This window comes from Castor canadensis, chromosome 6 (genome assembly GCF_047511655.1).
Source record: "Castor canadensis chromosome 6, mCasCan1.hap1v2, whole genome shotgun sequence".
Taxonomy (NCBI): Eukaryota; Metazoa; Chordata; class Mammalia; order Rodentia; family Castoridae; genus Castor; species Castor canadensis.
This window is the reverse complement of record NC_133391.1, coordinates 160,183,127-160,205,438: the sequence shown is the minus strand read 5'-3', so window position 1 is coordinate 160,205,438 and position 22,312 is coordinate 160,183,127. Positions and strand designations below refer to the sequence as shown.

Below are 22,312 nucleotides of genomic sequence, written 5' to 3'. Positions count from 1 at the left end.
AACCATCATAGCAAAAGTGAAGGGAGAAATCTTTGCCATTTATAAATCTGACAAGAGATTAATATTTATAATATATAATGAGCTCCAAAATTAAACACAATAAGAACAAACCAAGTAATAAAGGAGTAAAAGAAGAGTTTCCAGAAATATAAATGGCCAATAAATCCTTAAAGAAACATTCAACATCCTCAGTATGATGAAAATGTTTAGATTTCACCTCACTTCAGTTAGAATGACTTTCACCAGAAAAATAAAAAAAAACTAACAAATGTTAGTGAGGATGGGAGAAGGAATGAAGCCTTACACATTACTGGTAAGAATGCAAATTACTACAGTCACTATAGAAATCAGTACAGAGGCTCCTCAAAAAACTATAATAGCAGTACCATACGATCTTGCTCTATCATATACCTGAAGGAATATGTCAGCATACAGTTACAGATACCACCACACCCATGTTTTTTGTAACTTTGTTCAAAATTGCCAAGTTATGGAATTAGACTAAGGGATAATCAGCTGACAAATGGGAAAAGAAACTGTGGTATTCATACACAATGGAGTATTGTTCAGCCATAAGGAATAAAATTATGACATTATGTTAAACAAGTAAGTCAGACTCATAAAGACAAATAACAGGTTTTCTCTCATTTTCAGAATATAGATCTAAAGGAAAAAGTACATGAACATAAAACGGGGCTATTTTGTGAGGGGGACCTAGTGGTAGGAGAGAGAAAAATGTCAGCGCACATAATATGATTAAATACATTGCATGTATTACGAAAATGTCAAAATGAAAGTCATCTAAAAATATGTAAATTAGTCAGGAAGGGAATGAGTATGGGTAGTGAGGATAAAAAAGAAAGCATCAGTATGATGAAAGTACATATGTATGGGTGGAAATATAAAAAAGAAACTCTTTATTTAGTACAATTAATATACACTAATTTTTAAAACTACTTAAAGAAAAAATTTTGTCTATTTTATTTTATATTTTTGGCTCAGAGTTTTAGAGGTCTCTGTCCATGACCTGTTATCCCTGTCACTTTAGGTTTGTAGTGAAGCAATACCTAATGACAGGAATGAAAGTGTGATAGAGCAAAATTCACTTATATCATGGGTCAAGGAATGCCACAATTCCCTGCAAGGACACGCTCCCAACATCCTGAGGACATCTACTGGACTCTGCCTCTGAAAGGTTCTGACACCTCTAAAGAACTCCACCCTAGGGGCTCAGACTTTAACACATAGCCTTTGGGAGATATTTAACATCCAAACAACAACATCCAGAATCCACATAAAGTCATTAAGACATCTATAACATTTGTGTATACAGGAGGATGCAGATCCAGAGTTTCTCTTGCTTGTCAGAAATGTGGAAAAGTCCATTATGTTGTACTTTTGATATTCTCGCTTGTGTGGCTACACCTATTCACTTATATTAGCATAGGACTTATTGTTTATTGGAAATTATCAAAGGATTGAAACTTTCATTTTTATATCATTGTTATTCATGCCTTATTCATTTTAATTTTATCCAGCATAAAGTGATATATATCCATTGTTTAAAATGTGGGTTTAGAAAGTGCATAAGGTAGAAAATAAAGTTGTTGCAGAGTTAACCCAATTCCTCCCCACCCCACAATCAAGGATAATTTCAGCAAACATTGGTGAATATTCTTCCAAAAACATAGCAGAATTATTTATTGTTTCCCATATTGCAAATATATAGACTTCATACTTTTCACCATACAATACATCACTGGATATTCTAATATTCTTAAACATTCAATAAAACATAATTTGATGACTTCGCTGCTTATTGTACTTTTCAAATGTATTAATCTAAATCATTATGATTGTATCTTTAGTTTATTTCTTTTGCCACTGCCAACTTTGGCATGGTTATTTTTTGTTCATGCTTGTTTACATTTATGGCTATTTTACTAGTGGATTTTCTATAATACAATTATCTAAAGCACATGAAGATCTTAAGCTTGTAAAATTAGTGGTTATTGCTGTTCATTGCAAATGACTATGCAGTATTGGGTAAGATGATGACAAATGTAAAAAATCTGACTGAACAAAGATAAAAAGCTGTGCTTACTATTATGCTGAGAATTCAGTTCATGAAAGTGTTTCTTACAAACTCTTAGTAGAAAAAATCACTTTAGTACATTTAATTCTAGTTTTAAAATAACATTTAAGCTTTGAGATACCTATTAGCATGCTAACAGCTATGATTCTATTTGCCATACAAGACAAACCTGGATATTTTAAATATTGGTGAAAAGAACCTAAATTAGATTTTCTGGTGAGGATCCATAGGTAAATGCATTCAATTCATAGCAATTAGCTAAAGACCCATTCATTGAAATTCAATGATACAATATTACAATTTAAAAAAGTATCATACTGAAGCTCATGCATTAATTTCATATTCCTTCTCTAACAGCTACATATTCTTTAAGTACTGCAGCATGTCCCTCCTATCTTTAGATTTCATTCTATAAAAAATGTCTTTTAAACAGATGTCTTTAAATTGACCCATCAAGTTACATCAAAGCATGTTTATTGATGCAATGTATGCTTATAAGACAAAAATTAGATTAAGTTTCAAATACCTGGAAGGCATAGGCAAAGAGTATCCAAATTAATTATTCTCAAGTAATTTCTTCCTTTTTTGTGGTATACAATTTTGAACTCACACCTACTAAGCAGGTACTCTATCACTTGATTCACACACCCAGCCCTCAAATTAATATTCTCATGCTGTTTTAGTAAAAAATCATTCATAATTTTTTATTCATTCCAGAGGAATAATATGTACGTATAAGTTATAAACATTACATTATCAGGAAAATGTTTTGAAAAACTTCAATGTCCTCAGCAAAGATATTGTTGGAAACCAAGTTTGAAACATACTAGCAGAGCTTTGTAGGAGAATATGGTGCAACTATGTATCTTTCTCAACAGAGTCCTCATTATTCTAATAAGAATTACTAAAAAGGGAGGGGCACAGGACATGTACAGATTTTTTAAAATTGCAAACGTGATTTCTGGGGTCTAAATTTTCACCTTTTGGTAATCAATAGTGACATTTCTACTAATTGAAGAAGGATGGTACAAAGAAGAGTTGATATTCTTCTTTTGTATTGTGGTGGCATTATTTATAAATGACATTTCAAGCCTGATTCATATTTTAAATATGGTGAGCAAAATGAATGATCATGCATATTTTTAGTATAGACTTTGTTTTTCTCATTAATTTTCTATCCCAATAAGTTGCAGGTCATAATTTGTTTCCATAGCATCTAAAATATATTTAATACATTGAATTTATGTTACATCTTACTATTTTACCGAAAACTATTAAACTAAGTCAAAATTGGTAAGTTTGTAAATTCCAAAAGTCTTAATTTTTAATCATTAAAAACATGCTTTTAAATTATTTTCAAATATTCAGAAGAAAAAGAAATGGCATGCAATCATTAAAGTAAAAGGACCAAATAAAATAATGGATTAATCCAGCTAACAAACATATGTATTCATTACACTATTCTTGTAATTTTACCATTGAGAACATAGTTTAGGTAATAACACTATATCACTATATATCTGTCAACATAACCAAAATTAACATAACTTAAGAAGAACAACACACTGAATTTTGAAGTGTAAATCAGTGCAAACACTTTGGAAAGTATGTATTATATGGTAAAACACAAGATATATATATTCTATAACATTGTAAAATATACCCAGTAAAAAGAAACGTATGTTCTCCAAAAATACAATATAATAAATATTGATAGTTTTATTATTTGTAAAAGTTAATAAGTGGAAACAGACCAAATTCACTTCAATAGTATAATGGAAAACTTATGGTATATTCACTTAATTGAATATTCTACATCAATGAAAATTATTACATTGCTGATTTTCTCGACCCAATGGATGATTTTTACAAAAAAGGTGTTGAAAAGCCCATCATAATTCAACAATACTACATGAATGTATTTACCTAAAATACAACAACAGAAGTAATCTATGGTGTTTGTGTTAGTCAGACTTTTCTTCTCTGTAACAAATATCTGTGGTCACAGTCTTAGAGGTTTCAGCCCAAGTCAGCTGGATCCACTGGCAAGATAGACTATTATGGTGGTGATAATATATGGCAGAGGCTGCTTCCTTCATGGTAGACAAGGAGCAGGAACAGTGAGAGAAGAAGAAAGAGAGAGAGAGAAGATAGGACAAAATATTTGTTTCCAAGGTACACCCTAAATGATATACTCAAACTTGGCACCATCTTCTACTTTACACCTCTTCCCAAAGTAGCTCTTCCATTTTTTTAGGGGCCAAAGGTTATGAGAAACATTTCATGTTCAAACCTTAACACTCTTAGAAGTCAGGGTAAATCCTAACCAGATGAATATTTTGGGAAGGAGCATAAAGAAGGCTTTTGGGATGCAGGTAATATTTATTTGATGTAGGTAGTAGTGACCTGGCTATGTTCCTTATGTGATATTTTCCTTAGCAATAAATATAGTGTTGATTTATTGCTAAAAATCTGTGAAAAATTTTTAGTTTACTTTTAAAAGGCTGGATTATTGCATTTATGTATTTGCCTTGTATTTTATTTAGTGTATTATATTTTAGGCTATGTTCCAGTCAATATCTTAGACCCTGTGGAGTCAAAGTTGAATAAGCAGCCAATGTGCTGACTCAATAGAGTTTACATTTTAGCTACTGATGAATAAAGAAGGAAATGAGTAATCTCTTAAAGAAACAAAATTGAAGAACATGAAATAATGGGACAATATGATAGGGAACTACTTTATGGAAGATGGCTTCATGTCTTAATAAGTTGAGAAAAGAATGAAGGATAAGAAGATAAGATTTTGGAAAATATGAGAGGAGGACATTTCACACAAAAGCACTAGCAAGTGCAAATGCCCTATAGAAGGTTTAGGGTGTTTGGAGGCAGGAAAGAGTGACAGTTTTGCTTAGTGAACACTTGGTGGGGAGAGCTCAGATTTAAGAGAGGCTTTAGGTGAGAATATGTAGGATTTTAGAAGCCGTGACAAGTATGTGATCTATTATGCATGAAATTATGGTCTTATGGAGAGTTTCCAAACAGAGGAAGAGCATCAACTGAATTATATTTGGGAGAAACTGTCTGATAACTGTTATATGATGATATAAATGATTTGACGAGAGCATTTACCATTGCAAACCAGCAAGAGGAAACATTCTAGAAGAGATCGTGGTGATTTGAGCCACGTGCTGGAAGCAGAGGTGAAAGCAATGAGCATTATATGTATAAGAAGGCATAAGTGAATGTGTGAAGTAGATGTCAAGGATTCTCCCAAGTTTCTTGTATAAATGACATTTTTATTTATTTACATGACAAGGACACAGAGCAGAATGAATGGGTGGGGGAGGGATACTGAGATATATTTTAAAGATGGGAAAAATGACCATTTGGTGGGAAGTTTTGATGATCTAGGCAATTAAGATGAGGACTCAGGGACAACATGGTGAGGAAAAGCTAGGTGTAAATAAGGTGTAGATAGTTTTAGAGCTCTTCATCATAATTTGGGTAGAGATAAGAGATTGCAGTATAGATAGCTGTTCATAGACTTATTTGATGGAGTGGCTATGAGATGCTCACTGCCTCACTGATTTTACAAAAGTTGTGACTAAAATTGCAAGGCACACTCACCAGCTGAGACTCAAGGTGGAGAAGAGGTATGAAAAATGGAAGAGGACAGGACACCCTACTTTCTAATTCAGCTACTAAGAGTGTTTTGAAATAAATCTGTAAAGTTCTGTAACTTTGGTTACTGTTATACAAAATGAAGCTATTGTTACCTGCCTGACTTTCAGTGCAGAAGTCCAAGAATAAGACTGTATATGGAAAAGTTATTAGTATGTATTGCGGTTTCAGAAAGTACTAGAAGATAACAGGGCTGCCTATTCCTACAGAAGTAACTTATATAGGTATGATAAATTATAGTGCCTATGTATAAATTTAAGTAAATTACTAACTTAAAATCTGAATTCAATATATATTTTTATTATATAATTTCTTTGAAATTTTCTATATATATAATGTATAATATACTACAATTATAAGAATTTATATGAAATGCATAGTTTCATCCCTTGAAAGGTATTTTGTCAAAATGTGCACGTTTATACTTCACAAAAGTGTTATCATTTTTTTTCACTTATTTTTCATGGAAACAATAAAACAGAAAACATTTAATGCTATTAGATGAAAAGTAAATTATGGAGTTTGTGAGCAAAATGTGTACTATGACAAATATCTGAGTGTATTTTCAACAAAGCGTAAGCTCCTTGTTGAGCATTTAGGTAGAGTAGAAAGAACCATATCAAATAAGCACAGCCTGATTTGAAGTGATTCTTATTTTAAAAATTTATGTCTCTCTGAAAATCAAATTTTTGCAAAGAATACCTTTTTTGTGGTTGTTAATAAATTAGAGACATAAAACATTATCTAAGAATAAAATATTCCTGTAGAGTTTATTGATTGAAACAATCTAGCCTATTCATTGAGTTAATGTGGTTCTTTCTCATTTTACATGTTTTGCATTTCCTTTACTAAAAGAATGGATATCACTTCCAGGATGCTGACAAAGTGTCCTAGTTTACTTCTTTCTGAAAGACACAATTTTACACTTGCAAGAGTCAGCACTTCCAGGATGCTAATAACAAATTTACGTGTTAAAAATACCTTTTTGCATACACATGAAATCTGCCAAAGCACTGGGTTGAAAATGGAGATGCTTTATCAGTGAAACAAGCTATTCCTGAGTGTTACACATTTCCAGAGTCATAGTCACCCAAGAGCTGCCTTTGTAGCTGGTGAGAGCATCTGATCTGAAGTATGATTTATGCTTCTGTGACTTCAAACTAGAGAGATTCATATACTACTGCTTCCTGTCATTTCAGATTTTTTTCTTTCATTCCTTATGTAGTGCTAAATGGCACAAACTTAACTTTCCCTAATGAAAGTTCCACAAATTCTTTTTAATCATTGAACATAATGACTTTAAATCTTATATTACATAGTACATTCAAATGATCCCCAAAAGTTTTTCAATGTCAAAATATCACAAAAGAAGTATCAAATATTTTGTCAATGTATATAATTACAGGGGGAAAAGAGTTAAGGAAAAATCCCATTGTACCCTCTTTCTCTCTGTCTCTTTCTCTATATATCCCTATTTCTCTCAATTTGATCTTTCTGTACCTTGCAGAGTCCATACAGTTGCCAAGTGACATTTAAAGTATCTTGAACATTGAGTACTTGATGACTGTTATCTGGAAAACTTTAGAGAAAGGGTGGGGGATTATTCTTTATTGTTGAGGGGTTTGAAAAGAATAGAAGCCTAACTATTGAGGTCTACTCTTCAGAAGTCTTATTCACCACGACCAGATAGGCTTCATCCCAGAGATGCAGGGGTGGTTCAACATACGAAAATCAATAAACGTAATAAACCACATTAACAGAAGCAAAGACAAAAACCACTTGATCATCTCAATAGATGCAGAAAAAGCCTTTGATAAGATCCAACATCATTTCATGATAAAAGCTCTAAGAAAACTAGGAATAGAAGGAAAGTTCCTCAACATTATAAAAGCTATATATGACAAACCTACAGCCAGCATTATACTTAACGGAGAAAAATTAAAACCATTCCCTCTAAAATCAGGAACCAGACAAGGATGCCCACTATCTCCACTCCTATTCAACATAGTACTGGAATTCCTAGCCAGAGCAATTAGGCAAGAAGAAGGAATAAAAGGAATACAAATAGGTAAAGAAACTGTCAAAATATCCCTATTTGCAGACGACATGATCCTATACCTTAAAGACCCCAAAAACTCTACTCAGAAGCTTCTAGACATCATCAATAGCTATAGCAAGGTAGCAGGATATAAAATCAACATAGAAAAATCATTAGCATTTCTATACACTAACAATGAGCAAACAGAAAAAGAATGTATGAAAACAATTCCATTTACAATAGCCTCAAAAAAAATCAAATACCTAGGTGTAAACCTAACAAAAGATGTGAAAGACCTCTACAAGGAAAACTATACACTTCTGAAGAAAGAGATTGAGGAAGACTATAGAAAGTGGAGACATCTCCCATGCTCATGGATTGGTAGAATCAACATAGTAAAAATGTCGATACTCTCCAAAGTAATCTACATGTTTAATGCAATTCCCATCAAAATTCCAGTGACATTCATTAAAGAGATTGAAAAATCTACTGTGAAATTTATATGGAAACACAAGAGGCCACGAATAGCCAAGGCAATACTCAGTCAAAAGAACAATGCAGGAGGTATCACAATACCTGACTTCAAACTATATTACAAAGCAATAACAATAAAAACAGCATGGTACTGGCACAAAAACAGACATGAAGACCAGTGGAACAGAATAGAGGATCCAGATATGAAGCCACACAACTATGAGCAACTTATCTTTGACAAAGGAGCTAAAAATATACGATGGAGAAATAGCAGCCTCTTCAACAAAAACTGCTGGGAAAACTGGTTAGCAGTCTGCAAAAAACTGAAACTAGATCCATGTATATCACCCTATACCAAGATTAACTCAAAATGGATCAAGGATCTTAATATCAGACCCCAAACTCTTAAGTTGATACAAGAAAGAGTAGGAAATACTCTGGAGTTAGTAGGTATAGGTAAGAACTTTCTCAATGAAACCCCAGCAGCACAGCAACTAAGAGATAGCATAGATAAATGGGACCTCATAAAACTAAAAAGCTTCTGTTCATCAAAAGAAATGGTCTCTAAACTGAAGAGAACACCCACAGAGTGGGAGAAAATATTTGCCAATTATACATCAGACAAAGGACTGATAATCAGAATATACAGGGAACTTAAAAAACTAAATTCTCCCAAAACTAATGAACCAATAAAGAAATGGGCATGTGAACTAAACAGAACTTTCTCAAAAGAAGAAATTCAAATGGCCAGAAAACACATGAAAAAATGCTCACCATCTCTAGCAATAAAAGAAATGCAAATTAAAACCACACTAAGATTCCACCTCACCCCTGTTAGAATAGCCATCATCAGCAACACCACCAACAACAGGTGTTGGCGAGGATGCGGTGAAAAAGGAATCCTCTTACACTGTTGGTGGGAATGTAGACTAGTACAACCACTCTGGAAAAAAATTTGGAGGCTACTTAAAAAGCTGGACATCGATCTACCATTTGATCCAGCAATACCACTCTTGGCGATATACCCAAAAGACTGTTACTCCAGAGGCACCTGCACATCCATGTTTATTGCGGCACTATTCACAATAGTCAAGTTATGGAAACAGCCAAGATGCCCCAGCACTGACGAATGGATTAAGAAAATGTGGTATCTATACACAATGGAATTTTATGCAGCCATGAAGTAGAACGAAATGTTATCATTCGCTGGTAAATGGATGGAATTGGAGAACATCATTCTGAGTGAGGTTAGCCTGGCCCAAAAGACCAAAAATCGTATGTTCTCCCTCATATGTGGACATTAGATCAAGGGCAAACACAACAAGGGGATTGGACTATGAGCACATGATAAAAGCGAGAGCACACAAGGGAGGGGTGAGGATAGGTAAGACACCTAAAAAACTAGCTAGCATTTGTTGCCCTTAATGCAGAGAAACTAAAGCAGATACCTTAAAGCAACTGAGGCCAATAGGAAAAGGGGACCAGGAACTAGAGAAAAGGTTAGATCAAAAAGAATTAACCTAGAAGGTAACACCCACGCACAGGAAATCAATGTGAGTCAATGCCCTGTATAGCTATCCTTATCTCAACCAGCAAAACCCCTTGTTCCTTCCTATTATTGCTTATACTCTCTCTACAACAAAATTAGAGATAAGGGCAAAATAGTTTCTGCTGGGTATTGAGGGGGGAGCGGGAGGGGGTGGAGTGGGTGGTAAGGGAGGGGGTGGGGGCATGGGGGGGAAGTGAACCAAGCCTTGTATGCACATATGAATAATAAAAGAAAAATGAAAAAAAAAAAGAAGTCTTTTAAGTAGATTGAATTTAGAGAAAGGGATCTATGAGAACAGGACAGGACTGGGAAAACCAGAAAAATTTAATGTAATTAAGAATGGCAATGGAGTAAAACAACATTTTAGGAACAAAGTCATAAAATATAGCTGAAAAGAGGAAAATATTAGAAAACAGTACATACAATTTCAGAGAGATAGTACTGAAGAGATGCAGGCATTAGAATACAAACAGTGCTTACAATGGCTAAAAAGCAAATAATAAAGCATTAGACTGATACATTGTTTTGTAGGCAATGATCAAATCTGTGTTAAATAAAAATGTAATGAAAACATTACCTATTTTCTTTAAGAAGAACAGAAGTCAAACAAAATGTATGTGAAAATACATCTATCTATACATGTGTACATATGCTTACACATATATATTTTACAGGTGTACAAAAGGAACAGATGAAAAACTATTCAATTTGCAGTAGATATTTTAGATAATCTGAGAATTTAATAAAGGTAAGTGGAAGTCATTAATCTTATTATCATTTTACTTGTTACAGGGAATACCTGTGATTTATAGAACAGAATAAAAATAATAACTAAAAGGCAAAATATGTAAGAGAAAAATAAAAGTGGTACTTTCTTGTGTATCAGGAATGCACACACGATTGTATATCAGTCCTTCCTCTGGGAACTCAGCCAGGGCTTTTGGAGAAAGATCAGATCCTGATGTAATCTTAACAAACTGGAGTTTTCACAGACTCTGCACTTAGCAGAAGACACTCTCCAAGCCTTGGATCATTTGTCCATTGTTTATTACCTAGACTTCAGTTCCTTGAATGGAGCACTCTTATAAACAATGCAGAATCTCAAATGCACATTATTTTCCCCTGTTTCCCAGTCACCAATAAGCAGAATTAGGGGGTAGTGATTCATGCTGCTTCATTTGCACTTTCCATTTTGTCCAGGATGGGGTCATGTGCAGAAGAGTAAGTCATATTGTCATTATTAACATCACATGCTATTAAGGAATTTTTAACCAGGTATAAACAATCAATATCCATGGAGCATTTCAAAGACTGGAATAAAACTGTAAGTTCTGAAATATTGGTAGGAATTGCCTTACTACCTTCTTTTGTTGTTTTATGCATTTGAAATTTGCTTGACATTTTTCTGTGAACATTTCCATAAATTTTATCATTTAAACATGAGAGAAAGTCATTCAAACTGAGAAGATAAATGACTTCTTCCTACATTTCATTTTCAAAAAGTTAAGCATTATTTCAGTCATTTATTTAAAAAATAGCAATACTACACAAGAGGTAAAGTGTCTGAGGCTGACCCCTGGCAAAATTGAGACTCTGCCTGAAAAGGCTGGAGGCAAGGCTCAAGTAACAAGAGTACCTGCCTCATAAGTACAAGGCACTGACTTCAAGTCCAGCACTTCAAAAAATAGAAAGTAAATAAAAAGTACTTAAAAGTAAAAGTACACAAAATTTAAGATTCTTATTCTTCCTTCATCTTTGTTAATCATACCAATTAATATCTATGTACTTTCTAACCTATAGAATATCCAATCATAATTTACTTTTATAATGGTATTGCTGAAACATTTAGTAAATATTCACTATGCTACAAAACTAAAAAGAGAAGTGGTAATATGAGTGTTTTGCCATATATTCTATATTTCATTTTTATTGCATATTTATGTATTTGAGTAATTTATCTATTGGAGCTACAAAAATAATTCAATATTTTTAAACTGCAATTGGATATAGGAGCCAGAGTCCAATAAACTCAAAACTGAAAAATACAATAAAAATACTATAGGCAAGTAAATATACATTAGGTAGGATAAATTATTTTCTTTCATTAAGGAAAATTAAAATTTTCTCTGATAATTACAACACCTGGCCTATCATCAAAATACTTCAAATTTGATACTATTTTTCATCAATTTAGTTTTAACAATGTAACATACATATACAAAATACAACAATGCTACCTCTTACAATGGCTTTAAGTGGTGCAGGGAAGTGTTTGTGGGGGGAGATAGGAGGGGCAATCTAACCAATGTATAATGTAAGTGTATTTGGAATTGTCATAATGAATTTCCCCCGTACTACAAATATATCCTAATAAAAATTGAAAAAAACCCAATAGTTTCATCTCAGATTGATGGAATTACTTATTGCAGATTCCACAACATTCTATGTTTCTTTACATAATTGCAGATATATTGCTTAATAAGGCAAGGCAATACCATACCCGGTCATAATGCTTTCTTATTGCTGTTGTAAAAATAGTGGCACTGCTTAGTGGCTTACAACAACCTGAAATTACTGTGCAATTCTGTAGGTCAGGAGTCTGACATGAGTCTTAGCTAAAGAAAGTGTCAGCATGGCTGTACGCCATTTTATATGCTCTAGGAGAGAGTCCATTTCCTTGACTTTTCCAGTTTCAAAAGCTACCAAAGGTCTTTAGTGCTTGGCCCTCTTCCCCATATTCCACACCAGGAAGGTCTGATTGAACCCTTCTTACCAGGTATCTTTCTAACCTTCTCTCTGTCTTTTCACTCTTAAAGACACTGTAGTTACACTGAGTCACCTGCTTAATACAGGATCATTTACTGTTTTTGGTTCTCTGATTAGCAACCTTACTCCACCTTTTCCAGTAACAACATGATGACAGTTTTCAGAGATTAGGAAATATCTGTCCTGGGGATCAATACTCTGCTTTCAATGTAGTTACACAGAGCCTTTACATGTTGTATATTGTTCAAAGTATTGAAACTTCGGTTATAAAACTGAGTTTCAAAAGCTACATCACTTCATTTACCGAAGAAGTAAACATTCATTCTGGATAAAGCTCAGTTGATGAACACCTCTTCAATCAAGTTGTGAGTGAACAGTTAGTGGGATTACAAATCCCTTATGTGGGATTACAAATCCCTTATGTGTTTGATTGTTGTTGTGGTGGTGTGTTTGTGTTTGTGTTTGTGTGTGTGTGTGTGTTATAGAAGAATTATGTGAAAGAATGGTTTAAATGTTATGAATATCAATGAAATAAACTTATAGTAATCTTGTCAATTTTTATAAATATCAGGAAGAAAGGAAACTTTTCATATCTGGTCTATTCTTCTTTTATTATGATTATTTGTAGAATAATTTGGGGTTGATATGAAGTGAGGTTTTTCAGAGTTATTACTAAGTGATGTATGTTCTATGTTGCAAACTAGTCATACCTGAACAGAAAACACTAGGTAAAAACAGTATCTATTAGAAGACAAGGAGACAGTAAATTTCTATTCCTTATAAATTGCCTAGTCTCATCTATTTTGTTATAGCCGAGCACAATAGTTTATCTGTGCATTAAGGACATTTAACTTTTGGTATAATGAGCTCATTGCCTTAAAAAATGTTCACTTTAATAGACCTTGGCTGGTAAAATTGTTTAATTTATTCAGGCCTATCTATCTAAAATAGTCATTATAGATTTAGTGTGATTCTGATATCAGGCAATTGGAAAAGTTTTTCTTTTCACAAAGTTTGTGACATGTCCCAGGCTGACCTCAAACTCCAGATCTTCCTACCTCAGCCACTGAACTACAGCCCCAACTCTAAAAATTTTCTTGTTTCATAGAAACATGCCACAAAATTATTTGTTTAATCATTTATGGATTTTCTTCATTAATATAGTTCTTATTTTCTTTTTTCTTATTATTCATTTATTCACATGTGCATACATTGTTTGGATCATTTCTCCCACCTGTCCTCACTTCCACCCACTCCCCCCTCCCCCCTCCCTTCCAGGCAGAACCTGTTCTGCACTTTTCTCCAGTTCCATTGAAGAGTAGAAATAAGCAATAATAAGAAAGACATAGCATTTTTGCTAGTTGAGATAAGGACAGCTATATATAGAGAGTCCTAGCATTGCTTTCATGTACAAATGTGTTACAACCCAAGTTGATTCATCTCTAACTGATCTTTTTATTGTCCTTTCTTTTCATATACAACTAATTTGAACCCAAAAATATACATCATTTAGTAATAATTCTGAAGTCCAAGATCAAGGTGTTAACATCTGGTAAGAGCCTTCTTGATGTGTTCCTCATAACAGAAAACTGGGAGAGACAAGCCTATTGCTACAAGCCTATTTTAGAGTGGCACTAATCCACTCGTGAGAAAAGATGCCTCATGATTATAAATATTCTTTTATGCCCCATCTCTTAACACTTGAATTGATGATTAAATTTCCAACTCATGAACATGAAAAGGAAAATAATTATTCAAACTAAGCAATGTTAACATTGAAAACATGTTCTTATGTTTCTGAGAATTTCCATTTCAATAATTTTAAGATGTTTTACAAGAGTTTCTTGAAGGAATCCATCTTCACCAGGCTTTCAAGACACTTCACTCACTGTAGATTCCTCCTCTCATTCCAGATATTTCTTTTCTCCTGCTGCTATTGGATTTTCCTCCTCTTCCCAACCTCTTGACGTTGGTTATTCCAGACTTATGCTTATGTGTTTTTCATCATTTTTCCCACATTAAATTTCTTCAAGTTAAAAGCAATCCAAAAATGAGGACTCAAGATCTCAAGCCTCCAGCAAACTGCTTTTCCCTGATCTCTGTATTTGTGTGTTCAAAGGGTTCCATGGCATGGCACTTGGAGGTCTTAACGTAAAATTGCACAAAACTCAGTTCTTCATTTCTACTAGTTTTCTCTTTTACTTGTAAATAATTTGTATCCTTTATTCTTTACTTTCTATGGGAATATCAACTGCTTTCTTCTGGTTTAAGATTCAATAAAAAGATTGTCCTTTATTTATTTTGGTAGTACTGGGTCTTGAACTCAGGGCCTCACACTAGCTAGGGAGGTGCTCTAGTCACTCAGCTAGCCTTTTTTTGCATTGGATATTTTACATAAAGGGTCTGAAGAGCTATTTGCCTGGTCTGACTTTGAACCACATCCTCCTGATCTCTGCCTCCCAAGTAGTTAGTATTATAGGTGTGAGCCAAAAGCTCCTAGCTCAAAATTTATCCTTTACCCTCTTTTGTCCTCTATCACTTATGTATCCCATTTAACATCAAGTCCTGTCAGCTTTATTTTCATGATGAATACAGAATCCAAGCCCTTCTATTGGTCTCTTCTGGTGTGATTCTCCTGCCAGACACCATTATCTCTTCTCAGAAGTATTGGGATAGATCTCTAACAAGATCCTTGTTTCTGTTCTTCTTCCTCTGAAGTCTGACAGCAACATGGTTTTGGCAACATGGTGGCCAAAGTTTCTAGTTGAAATACAAATCAGATAATATGTCTATGCTTAGAATCTCTACTGCCACCCCAACTCTCCTAGAAAGTATTCAAAGAATTTGCGGGACCTGGTTTCTATTAACTTTTGATAGTATCGCCTTTGTGCCTCATCTTAGTTCCTTTTATAGTGCTATAAAAAATGCCACATGTTTGGTAAGATAAGAAATGTATTTCCTCTCTGTTCTGGTGCTCAGGAAGTTCATGAGCAAAACACAAACTTTTTTTTTAATCACTGTGTCCTCTTCCAGTAGAAGATAGAAGAGCACGAGCTCACAAACACATTCTTGCACACTTCTCCCCATGACATTTGAAATTCTCAGTCTCCCTAAAGTATGGCTCCCTACATCATTCCCAACTCTTTATTTCTTCCCAGCTTTATTCAAAATACTCTCTTCATTTAGGGATTACTAGACATAGTAGCTCAACTATCAAGCCACCATTCATTTCTCAAAAACTTTGTTTACCATCTCTCTTTTAATTTTTCTCCTTAATGCATAAAATTTTATACACATGCTTTCAATACTATGGGCTTCTTTATCATTATGCTTTCAAAAGAGACTGCAACCTCAAATAATGAACCATAACTTGATATAAGTAAATATAGAATTATAATTTTATGTCTATAAAGTAAACATAATTTTATATTTAATTGTGTTTGCTCTTATTGTAGAAAATCTGAAAAAAAAAACCAGATTTTCACCAAACAGAAAATATTTTCACCAAACAGAAAATATTACACAACAGTGTTTGGGAACTGGTTTATTTTTCTATCTCAATTACACAAGGCTTCCCCATCTATTTCAAGTCACATGTATTCAATCAACTAATAAATGGATTCTCTGTGAAAGCAGCACATTGAATAGAATCAAAACTTCCTGTACTATACTGCCATGGATCATTCAAATTGCATCATACATTGGTGCTACAAACTATTAATTGCACATACTTGAAAATAAAATAAACAATAAAAAAGTTTGGGAAATAGATATATTTGTATTCCTCTTCAGTCAGAGATCTACAAAATTTGAATTCATTTAAATAATTCATTCTATAATATTCTATACAAGGCAAGTAAAATATTGAATAAGACATAGTCATGGAATTTAAGAATAAGTATTTGATTAATAGACTCACTTTTGTGGATCAAACTTTATACATTTTATTTTCAGACTACCTAGAAATTTCCTAAATTATTATTTTCTAGCATCATAGAAATTTACATACCAGAACATTCATTATCTACCTAAGCAACATCTAGTTATGTTAGGTTGCAATGGAGTAAATGTTCCTACTTTTTCTACTTTTCCTCTCTGCTTCTACTTTTCCTGTCTGTTTATTTTTCTGGAAATATCCTTCTGCAACCTGATGGAGATACTATTTTTATTCTTATCTTTATCATTTTTATAATGGTTTAATAGAAATTTATTTAAATGATATTATATATGTACAATCATATGCAGTAATAAAAATTTATAGTACTAAATATGGCAGAGGCACTTAGACATTTTAATATAACCTGATTTAACAAGAAGAAAAGTATTGTTATCAAATCCTGTGCTTAATGGCACATGGACTCCTGAATTGTCTATGTACACATATGAACACAAATATGCTGCATAGTTAGTCACATGTACTATAATCTAATTGTGCTTAATTTATAAAACTATTTGTGTGAACACATACACTGTGTCTTTTACTTTAAATCTACATTTACATTTATAATTATAGGCAGATATCAATATTAATCTTTTCATATAAAATGATATAGAATATACACTAAATTGGCTATGATAGTAACAGTTGAAGAGTGAATTACAGTTCTATATTTTTATGACAAATTTTAAATGTGGATAATATGATGATGGAAATAAGAGAAAAATTGAAGTATATGAATAATTTTAAATCATTTTAACACTTCCAGGGAGAATATTAACTTTTCTTGTAGATGATCCTTATCTACCATAGAAAATCTGGAAGGGTTAACATTTGAGTCAACTCTTATCAAATAAATCAACAATGGCAATGAATCCATGATAATTTACCAACATTGACATAGATTCTTACAAATACAATCAAATACAACATTTTATACTTCTGGGTTTTTCATCCCTTTTTGCAGATGTTGAAATTGACCTATAGTCATGTATGACCCAGTAAGCCATGTCAGTATCCAAGTTCTGCCACGGCTTCCAATAACTAAATTCAATACTTTCCAATTGTGATACACATTACTATCACTTAACTGTTGGTTTCAAATTCAAATAGCCTTAGAGATTTTGAAAACTAAAAGTCAAGCCAAATATATAGAATTACTAGCTCTTCTCAGCAACCACATGTATACAAATACTCACAAAAATGAACATGATTTTAAAGCAGAAATATACCAAAGTAAAGTATACCCTCAATAGGGATACATTGAGAAACCCCTTGAACATCAAATGAAATATCAATGAAAGACAGGACTATAAAAGAGGTACAGTGTGTGTGGGAGGGTAATAGTAGGAAAGTGAATGAAGATTAAGGTGAGGGTTTATGGTTGATGGACTTCATACACTTATAGAAATAGAACAAAGAAACCTCTTGCAATTGCTTTAAGTGGGGCAGTGAGGGGGTTGAGGAGGAGAGATGACGGGGGCGATGTAGCCAATGTACGATATAAACCTAATCAGAATTGTCACTGTGAATCCTCCCTGTATAATGAATATATCCTAATAAAAATTTTTAGAATTAAAAAAAATAAGCATGAAGGAAAATGAATTGGTATAATTTATTTATTTATTATGTATATTAAGGGTTCATCTTAAAAAACAAATTAAAATGAAATTGTCTTCAGCTCAACATGGGCATTTATTTGTATCTCCTTTTCTCCCTGTATGTTACATATGATAATTTAGCCCTAATCTCTCAATTTAAAGGAACAAAAATGAGACTGAGAAGCTCTTCCACAGCATAGTGCAAGAGACTTAATGAAAATCTATAAATTGCAGTCCATTCCTTATGAAAGCCAGAGGTGCACCCAAAATGAACAACACATGAACACATGGGTAGTTGCCTACTCAACCAACACATGCTTTACATTTTCTATATGCATCCTTTGTGTTTGCTTAGAATAGTGGCTCTGTATACAAGAGGGGTGTAACACCAATTGTCAAGGAAAATTTAACAATGAATGAACATATTTTGCCACAATTTGTTTTGGGGGGCTACTGCTATTGACATCTAGCCAGTAGAGAACAGGAAAACTGCTAATTAGAGGACAACATCCCCCAAGCAGAATTATATGTAGTCTACAGCATCAATAGCACCAAAGTAAGAAGCTCAAATCTAGAATACATTCATGTACGTGTATAATGCAACTGCAACAAAGGCCTGTAACTAAGTAAATTAACACTTTCTGTAATTAATCTCTCAGTGTCTCCATTCTTCACTAAACTACACTGCATCCAATAGCAGATTCAGGATCAGTTAAGTGTTTCTTGGTCAATAAGTTCAGTAGGTTTTATCTACATCTGTTGAAGTGTGCATGCACATTTAGATTCTAAAGACAATTAAGTCACATTGCAAATATGCAAGAACTAGTTCCAGCTCTTAGTCATTAATATGTCAAATACAAAAGAGATGGGACATACAACCTTATAACCATGTGGTTTGTTTTCATCAGACCACAAAAATCAATACAAAGCATAATAATGCTATTTATATCAACCAATGAGAAATAGTACTTTACATTTACTATATATAGCATCCTTCACTTAAAAATTTCATAAAGTTGAATTAAGTGGTTTATGCAGTGTCATTATTCCATTATATACATTTGAAATAGGTCATTGGAAAGAATAATAATTTCTAATTTTCACAATATATAGACTTTATCCACATACTGGTTGCTATTGCCAAAGCATGCAACTGTTACAGCTAATTTGATCCAGCATTTATGGGGTCCAGTTCAAAATAGTTTTTTCTCGCTTTCCTTCTAACTATTATTATACTCTTCTGTTCAGCATTACTACTGCATCTAAAATAACTTATCCTCCTTTTCTATTTCTCCTTCTTGTCAAATAGGCATCTATTTTGACCATTAGTATCATTCTATTTGTTTTTCTTAAGTTCCCAGTCTCTGTAAAAAGCATCAGAAGTATGATGTATAATAACCCGCCAAAGCCCATTAGGTGAATGCCTTATGGAGTAAGTAAATTAGGTGACCTACACTTGGTTAAATTATTATCAGTAAATCTAGAATTAAATCCATAACCGGAGGCTTGAAGGAAACTGCAGTGAGGATTGGTGGATTGGTGCTTTGACCAGAATGCTACAGAACTACTTCTCTGCTATCACAGTCTGCCTTCCTCCTCTCACATTCTTCAAGGTATTCACAAGATAACGTCTGGACCTCAAACTCTAGATTTACAATTAAATATCTTCTCTGTAAACACTAGTACACTAAAGTATAGGAGAATAATTAGCTGCAAAAGGAAAGCCCCTTGCTTTGAAAAATCTGTGGGTGATCCCTTAGTAGAAAATAAAGGTTGAAAAACGTAGGAAGAGATTGTAGTTAGTTTTTTCTGACTGCATAACAAAATCTTTCTCTGATCTGTCTCTCTCAGCTCAAAGCCGTGATGGTATCACCTGAGCAAACCAAAGATCATAATAATTTTTGCTAAGATTTTTATATTATTTTCTTGACACTCAATAGGGAAAAAGCAAGGACCATTTATTCTTGACTAAACAGAAAGCTCAATAAATACAACAGACATAAAATGAGGAAATATTATAATAACCCTAACTAGTAAAATTCTATTTTTCACCTGTTACATATCAGAGGATTGTCTAGCTCCACATCTAAACACATATACACACAAATACATACACACACACACACACACACACATGCATGAGGTATAATTTACCTTGGTTGTTAGATGTAAAAATTAAGGCAAATTAACAGTTATATCTACAATCAAATCAGGTTCAGGAAGTTAAGAAAAGGCAATGAATGAGAGTAAACAAACATTGGGGCATATACTAAATAAGTATGTTTCTGATTAAAGGTGCCTACCTAATTTCTTTTCATGCATCATTTATAGTGCCCTTTTTAAAAAAGTAAAAGTTTCGTTTTAAGGCTTAATAAGCATTTATGAAAATGATTCACGGGAAGAAAAAAATGTTGAAATAAAGGAGAAAAGAAAATCAGCTTGCCCTGCTGCAGTTTTAGTGCTCAGATACCACATAATTTCAGAGGAAACTGGAAAGACAATAATTAAAAAGCAGCATCGAAAATCCAATTTCAATCGCTCTGTTTGATTCTGACCATGCTTTTCGGCACTTCTGCAGCTAGACATAAATGTCAGCTTATACTGGTGCCATCACTATTCAAATGTGCCTAGCAGAGTATCCCTTCCAACTTCTTCACGGGCAGGGCGGATAACAGCACATCCACAGACAACACAGAGACCCAGCTGGACCGGGAGACTCGCATTCCATAGGCTCTATGGCAACATTCCTGCATACAAAAATACAAATTTATACTAGCGGTACAGCTGCCGGCATAAGCTACAACTTTCCCATTACCCCTGGATCCTGTGAGACAGATCCTAGAGGTAGATTTCAGCTAGTAATGTTTTGACTCAGAACTGGGTAAGCAGCCCCGTTGCAAAGAAAAAAAAATACTAATGTCACGACAGAGTAAAGTGTCATGTATTGAAGCCTTACCTTAGCTGACTTGCCCTAACTGGTGGAAAAGAACATAATTTATGAGAAGCAAAGAGGGGACTTTCCCAGAGCTCTGGGCACAGCTGCTCGCGGTCCTCGGAGAGCCCAGACTCGCTCCGCGCACCTCCAGCCCTGGCTCCCAGGCTTGGTCTCTGCAGCTCCTGTGCGCGCTTCTGATTGGCTGGCAGCGCCTGTCTGCCTGATGCTCTGCTCCCTGTCTCTCCTCCTTCTTCTGCTCTCTGGCTCTCCTCTCTGCTCCCTTACCCTTCTGCCTTCTTTTCTCTCACCCCACCTTACATACTTCTGGGGCCATACAAATTCTAAAGCGTACTAGACAGAAACCCTTTAGCCCCACCAACAAGGTCATACGGAAAGCAATGCAATTAATAATAATCATTTAAATAAACAAAACAAAAGAAAAAAATAATCCCTATGCTCTTGAAAAATGACGTCCAGGAGTCCGTTACAGTTTAGACCATTATGGGTCCTCTGCGGGAGAGGGAAAACTGGCGGGGGTGGGGGAGGAGTGGAGAAGAGGTTTGACTGTCAGAGGGAGTGGGAGTATGCATCAGGAAGGAAGGAGCAAAAGCACGCAGGGCAGGCACTCATGTGGCAAGCTGGTAATAAATTTTCATATTTCCGTGCAAAGTCGTCACAGCTCGCTAAACATTCAACTGCAAGCTCATTCATCAGTGATCCATAGTCCAGTGGTGGCCTAGAGATTTAGCTTGAGTGATGCCCTTTAATGCCTTACCCCAAAGTACTCAAGGCATGGAGGGTTTATATTATATAGCGCTTCCGCTTGGAGGTCAGCATTATATTTGTGAAGATGAATAGGGGCTGCAGTGCCTTTCCCACCCCTTTTGCTTGTGCCAGGAAAACTAACATACATAAGAACTTCTCACCTCTTATTACTCCAGAATAAATTAAAACGATTTGTAATGTGCATAGCTTTTGATAGTAGGGATTTCAGGCATGATTGGCTGTATTCAAAATTGATGTAAACAGCTAAAACAACTTCAGTACTTTATCCCAGCATCAAGTCAGCCACACTCACCCATTAAGAACACCAGTACCTCATTTAAAGTAGTGTAGTAAACAAGAGAAGGAGTTTATCTCAATTCAATAACTATTCCAAAGGTTCCTTTGCAGGCATATTAACAATTATACAAGATTGTCAATCATTAGAAGCACTAAGAGAATAGCATCATTTTT

General features: G+C 34.1%; 1 protein-coding gene across 3 annotated transcripts in view; it reads right to left on the bottom strand.

Annotated features, from left to right (window-relative positions):
- Window positions 1–21,555, bottom strand: part of Cdh18 (cadherin 18) — a 467,108-nt gene extending 445,553 nt beyond the window's left edge. For 2 of the 3 annotated variants that reach the window (XM_074077700.1, XM_074077701.1), the window contains exon 1: window positions 21,098–21,552. The gene's annotated coding sequence lies outside the window, so the exon portion shown is untranslated. Of the gene's footprint in view, window positions 1–21,097 lie in introns of all 3 variants that reach the window. The other variant, XM_074077698.1, reaches the window with a different exon arrangement.
- Between the last annotated feature and the right edge of the window lie 757 nt (window positions 21,556–22,312).